Here is a 6,337-nt window from a genome sequence, read left to right as displayed (position 1 = left end):
GTGCAATAGACGACACACACACTGCCACAAGCGCTGGGACGACATATCCAGGCTCAGCAAGAACGTTGCAGAGACGACACGGTCGATCATTCCGAGAACAGGCTGCCTTGAACGACGCACCATGACACCTCTAATGCACCGCATAATTGCTGTGACGCATCCTGACCTGTCCACCCGGCTGAGAGGGGATCAACAGCAAACTAGCGGTAAGCAGACTGTATGTGTCTGTAACTTGTGAGTGAATGCATGTATCCGTGCTCAGGCACAGTAGTGACATCCGTGGTGCGTATCTTTAGCACATATTGCATGTTGGTGGCATTAGCGGAGTGACCGGTAGCACCCATGTCCGCCAGGTGGACATGCCAGTTGATTTGTATTTGAGGGTTCAAGGACATGTCGTTGAGGTCTGGTGTCCCATGGCATGACATGTGTGGGGGTCTGCATGCACTTGGCCTGTTTGTATGATGTACAGGTTTCACATACACCCACGGATCTATGATGTGTGTATGTGTGGTAGGGGTGGTTCGTGTACAGGATGGGTGCTACATGTCAATCAACTGTACGGAACGGTGTGACTTTGAAACCTTCAGTACGTGAGTGTGTCACTTAGGTTCACATCTCTTCCCTCTCTCTTCCAGCTTTGGCCGAGGGCACTGAGATACAGACGACGGAGATGAGTGGTGGCAATGCATCCGGATCCGAGATGACACACATGTAGACTGACACTGAAGAGGGCAGCCACGGAGAGGGGGACAGAACCGTCCCTGAGGACTCACATGTGGAGACACCATCGCCCTCATCCTCAGAAAGTGTTGGTGAGTCAGCACTGTTGTCACAGACAGGGAGTGGGCAATCGACACCTTCAGTCGGGACACAGCACACAGGGCCCACACTGCCACCCACTGCAACATGTACTGCTCGTGCTCGCCAGAGGAGGGGGAGCAGAGTTGCCTTTGGTGCAGGAACCGCTGCCCCTGCACCTGTGACACAAAGTGCACTTTGTGCAGAGGCTGTTGATCTGCTGCGACAGCTGTGTGTAGGGCAGACCAACATGATCAATGCATTCCAAGACCACGATAGGAAGTTGGGGCAGGTGGTGGCATTCATGGAGGGATTCACATGCTACACAGGCATCCCCCACAAAAGGGACTCCCAAGGAAAGGGCACCTCCCAAGAGCAGGGACACTCCCAAGGACACGGACAGTACCAAGGAAAGGGCACCTCCCAAGAGCAGGGACACTCCCAAGGGCAAGGTAGCTTCAAAGGAGAGGGACACTACAATGGACAAGTCTGCACCCAGGGACAGGGCACCGGCAAGGGATCAGGGACATTCCAGGGACAGGACACCTCCTACGTCCAAGGCACATCCCATGGGCAAGGGTTCTCCCATGGACATGAGCACCATCGAGGACAGGCATATATCACCCCTGGCTGCACTGAGGATGATGTTTAACGAACGTACATCACATGTGTCAGCAGTGGAGTCCCGCCATACCTCTACTCCCATCCACGCCCCGCAGAAGCAGAGGAAGGAGTACACTGTTGTTGCATCCCCCATTACACATGATGCAGAGGGCAGAAGGCAGGCCCACAGCAAACGGCAGGCAGGGTCCAGCACGTCCCCAGAGAGCAGACCACCACAAGCACATGATACACCTTTGATGTCTGATGATGCCACTCCACTTACCAGTCCAGTCATGTCCGGGGTGCCCCTACTTTTCACTAAGAAACGGAGACACGCACCAGTGAGACCTGACCACCCCAATGTCGCTCCAGTACAGCTCTCCCCAGCTCCCAGAGCCACCCTGCCTCCTGGCCCATACAGCCCTGTGGCTCATCATTTCAGTGGTCCTAGTGGCTCATCTGCAGTTCACTCTCATGTGTCAGATAGTGGCACTGTGTCTATTGTTCGCTGTCATGCATCATCTAGTAGCACTGTGTCAGTTGTGCCCTCTCCTGTTGCAGGTACTGGCACTGTGTGTGTCCGCCACTCTCATGTGTCAGATGCAGGCATGGTATTTGTTGGTCAGTGTACAGGGACATGTCCTGGCAGTGTGTCTGGGTCTATGGCTCATGTGTCAGTCAGTAGATCTGTGGCTGTGTCTCACACTCCTCTTTCTGGTGCTGGCGGTGTGTCTGGTTCTAGGGCTCATGTGTCAGTCACTACAGCTGTGGCTGTGTCTCACACTCCTGTTGCTGGTGCTGGCGGTGTGTCTGGGTCTATGGCTCATGTGTCAGTCAGTAGATCGGTGGCTGTGTCTCACACTCCGGTTGCTGGTGCTGGCGGTGTCTGGGTCTATGGCTCATGTGTCAGTCAGATCGGTGGCTGTGTCTGACACCCCGGTTGCTGGTGCTGGCTGTGTGTCTGGGTCTATGGCTCATGTGTAGCTGTTCTGTGCAATGGACTGTTGATGCACTTAGCCCCTCTCATGTGCTGCCAATGATGTAGCTGTTCTGTGCAATGGACTGTTGATGCACTTAGCCCCTCTCATTTACTGCCTCTGATGTACCTGCTGTGTTGGCCACAATGCCCTGTTGCTGTTCTGATACTGCATTCTGCCCTCTCACGTGCTGCCTCTGATGTACCTGCTCTGTTGTAAACACTGCCCTGTTGCTGTTCTCATACTGCATTGTGCCCTCTCACGTGCTGCCTCTGATGTGCCTGCTCTGCTGTAAACACTGCCCTGTTGCTGTTCTGATACTGCATTGTGCCCTCTCATATGCTGCCTCTGATGTAGCTGTTCTGTGCAATGGACTGCTGATACACTTACCCCCTCTCATGTGCTGCCAATGATGTAGCTGTTCTGTGCAATGGACTGTTGATGCACTTAGCCCCTCTCATTTACTGCCTCTGATGTACCTGCTGTGTTGGCCACAATGCCCTGTTGCTGTTCTGATACTGCATTCTGCCCTCTCACGTGCTGCCTCTGATGTACCTGCTCTGTTGTAAACACTGTCCTGTTGCTGTTCTGATACTGCATTGTGCCCTCTCACGTGCTGCCTCTGATGTACCTGCTCTGTTGTAAACACTGCCCTGTTGCTGCTCTGATACTGCATTGTACCCTCTCATATGCTGCCTCTGATGTAGCTGTTCTGTGCAATTAACTGCTGATGCACTTACCCCCTCTCATGTGCTGCCAATGATGTAGCTGTTCTGTGCAATGGACTGCTGATGCACTTACCCCCTCTCATGTGCTGCCAATGATGTAGCTGTTCTGTGCAATGGACTGTTGATGCACTTACCCCCTCTCATGTGCTGCCAATGATGTAGCTGTTCTGTGCAATGGACTGTTGATGCACTTAGCCCCTCTCAGGTGCTGCCAATGACGTAGCTGTTCTGTGCTATGGACTGTTGATGCACTTAGCCCCTCTCATTTACAGCCTCTGATGTACCTGCTGTGTTGGCCACAATGCCCTGTTGCTGTTCTGATACTGCATTCTGCCCTCTCACATGCTGCCTCTGATGTACCTGCTCTGTTGTAAACACTGCCCTGTTGATGTTCTGATACTGCATTGTGCCCTCTCACGTGCTGCCTCTGATGTACCTGCTCTGTTGTAAACACTGCCCTGTTGCTGTTCTGATACTGCATTGTGCCCTCTCATATGCTGCCTCTGATGTAGCTGTTCTGTGCAATGGACTGCTGATGCACTTACCCCCTCTCATGTGCTGCCAATGATGTAGCTGTTCTGTGCAATGGACTGTTGATGCACTTAGCCCCTCTCATTTACTGCCTCTGATGTACCTGCTGTGTTGGCCACAATGCCCTGTTGCTGTTCTGATACTGCATTCTGCCCTCTCACGTGCTGCCTCTGATGTACCTGCTCTGTTGTAAAAACTGCCCTGTTGCTGTTCTGATACTGCATTTTGCCCTCTCACGTGCTGCCTCTGATGTACCTGCTCTGTTGTAAAAACTGCCCTGTTGCTGTTCTGATACTGCATTGTGCCCTCTCATATGCTGCCTCTGATGTAGCTGTTCTGTGCAATGGACTGCTGATGCACTTACCCCCTCTCATGTGCTGCAAATGAAGTAGCTGTTCTGTGCAATGGACTGTTGATGCACTTAGCCCCTCTCATGTGCTGCCAATGATGTAGCTGTTCTGTGCAATGGACTGTTGATGCACTTACCCCCTCTCATGTGCTGCCTCTGATGTAGCTGTTCTGTGCAATGGACTGCTAATGCACTTACCCCCTCTCAATCAATCAATCAATCAATCAATCATGCCATTTGTATAGCGCACTACTCACCCGGGAGGGTCTCAAGGCGCTTGGGGGGAGGGGTATGCTACTGCTCGAACAGCCAGGTCTTGAGTTGTTTCCTGAAGGCGAGATGGTCCTGGGTCAGCCGAAGGTGGATGGGGAGCCAAGTCTTGGCAGCCAGGTAAGAGAAGGATCTTCCTCCGGCGGTGGCTCTTCGGATGCGTGGTACAGCTGCGAGGGCGAGGCTGGTGGACCGTAGCTGGCGGGTGGGCGTGTAGAAGGTCAGGCGGTCGTTGAGGTACTTGGGGCCCAGGTCGTGGAGAGACTTGTGTGCGTGGGTGAGGAGCCGGAACGTGATCCTCTTGTCGACGGGGAGCCAGTGCAGGTTCCTCAGGTGGCTGGAGATGTGGCTGCGTCGGGGGACATCCAGGATGAGTCGGGCGGAGGCGTTCTGGATGCGCTGGAGTCTTTTCTGTAGCTTGGCTGTGGTTCCGGCGTAGAGGGCGTTTCCGTAGTGCAGTCGGCTGGTGACGAGTGCCTGGGTGACAGTCTTCCTGGTCTTGGTCGGGATCCAGCGGAAGATCTTGCGAAGCATACGCAGGGTGTTGAAGCACGATGAGGAGACGGCGTTGACTTGTCTGGTCATCGAGAGGGAGGGGTCCAGGATGAAGCCCAGGTTGCGTGCGTGGTCGGTTGGCTTGGGTGCGGTGCCCAGGGCTGGGGGCCACCAGGAGTCGTCCCAGGCGGAGGGCGAAGATCCCAGGATGAGGACTTCCGTCTTGTCCGAGTTCAGTTTCAGGCGGCTGTCCTTCATCCACTCGGCGACGTCTTTCATCCCTTCGTGTAGGCAGGTTCTGGCGGTGTCGGGGTCTCTGATGAGGGAGAGGATCAGCTGGGTGTCGTCGGCGTAAGAGATGATGTTGAGGTTGTGCTGGCGTGCGATGGCTGCGAGAGGTTTCATGTAGATGTTGAAGAGGGTGGGGCTGAGTGAAGATCCTTGCGGGACGCCGCAGATGACTTCGGTGGCCTCGGAGCGAAACGGGGGGAGGCGGACTCTTTGTGTTCTTCCGGCGAGGAACGAGATGATCCACTCCAGTGCCTTTTCTTGGATACCGATGTTGCTGAGGCGCTGGACTAGGGTGCGGTGGCAGACCGTGTCGAACGCAGCGGAGAGGTCCAGGAGGATGAGGGCCACTGTTTCCCCCTTGTCGAGCAGGGTCCGGATGTCGTCGGTGGCTGCGATGAGGGCGGTCTCGGTGCTGTGGTTGGCTCTGAAGCCGGACTGCGAGGGGTCGAGGGATCCGTTCGTCTCGAGGAAGGCGGTCAGCTGTCTGTTGACGATCTTCTCGATGACTTTAGCAGGAAAAGGGAGGAGCGAGATGGGGCAGAAGTTTTTGAGATCGGTGGGGTCCGCTGTAGGTTTCTTCAGGAGGGCTCTGATCTCGGCGTGCTTCCAGCTCTCCGGGAAGGTGGCGGTGTTGAAGGAGGCGTTGATGATGTTCCGGAGTTGGGGTGCGATGGTGGAGTCGGCCTTGTTGAAGACGTGGTGTGGGCAGGGGTCGGTCGGTGATCCGGAGTGGATGGTGTTCATCGTGCGGGCTGTGTCTTCGGTGGTCACCGTGGTCCAGGTGCGAAGGGTGGCGGTGGGGGGGCGTTGGTTCGACGGTTGGGTGCGTGGGTGGGGCGCCGAAGCTGTTGTGGATGTCGGCGTTCTTGCGGTGGAAGAACGAGGCGAGGGAGTCGCAGAGGTCTTGTGACGGAGTGATGTCGTTGGTGCCGGTGCTGGGGTTGGAGAACTCCTTGACGATAGTGAAGAGCTCTTTGCTGTCGTGGGCATTGTTGTCCAGTCGTTCCTTCAGGGATTTCTTCTTGGTGGTGCGGATGAGCTGGTGGTGCTTGCGGGTAGCTTGTTTGAGGGCGGTCATGTTGGCAGTGGTCCGGTCGAGGAGCCAGGCTTTCTCGAGGGTGCGGCAGGGTCTCTTGGAGTCCTTGAGGTCGTCGGTGAACCAGGATGCCTTCTTGCTTCTGGGTCTGCTGGGAGGGTTCTTTAGTGGCGGGTGGGCTCTGGCTGAGGGAGGTGGTGAGCTGGTCTGCGGTGATCTTGCTCCAATTCCTGTGAGGTACCTGTTGCGGGTGGTG

Source organism: Lissotriton helveticus, chromosome 11 (assembly GCF_964261635.1).
Source record: "Lissotriton helveticus chromosome 11, aLisHel1.1, whole genome shotgun sequence".
Classification (NCBI taxonomy): Eukaryota; Metazoa; Chordata; class Amphibia; order Caudata; family Salamandridae; genus Lissotriton; species Lissotriton helveticus.
Note: the sequence above shows the minus strand (reverse complement) of the source record.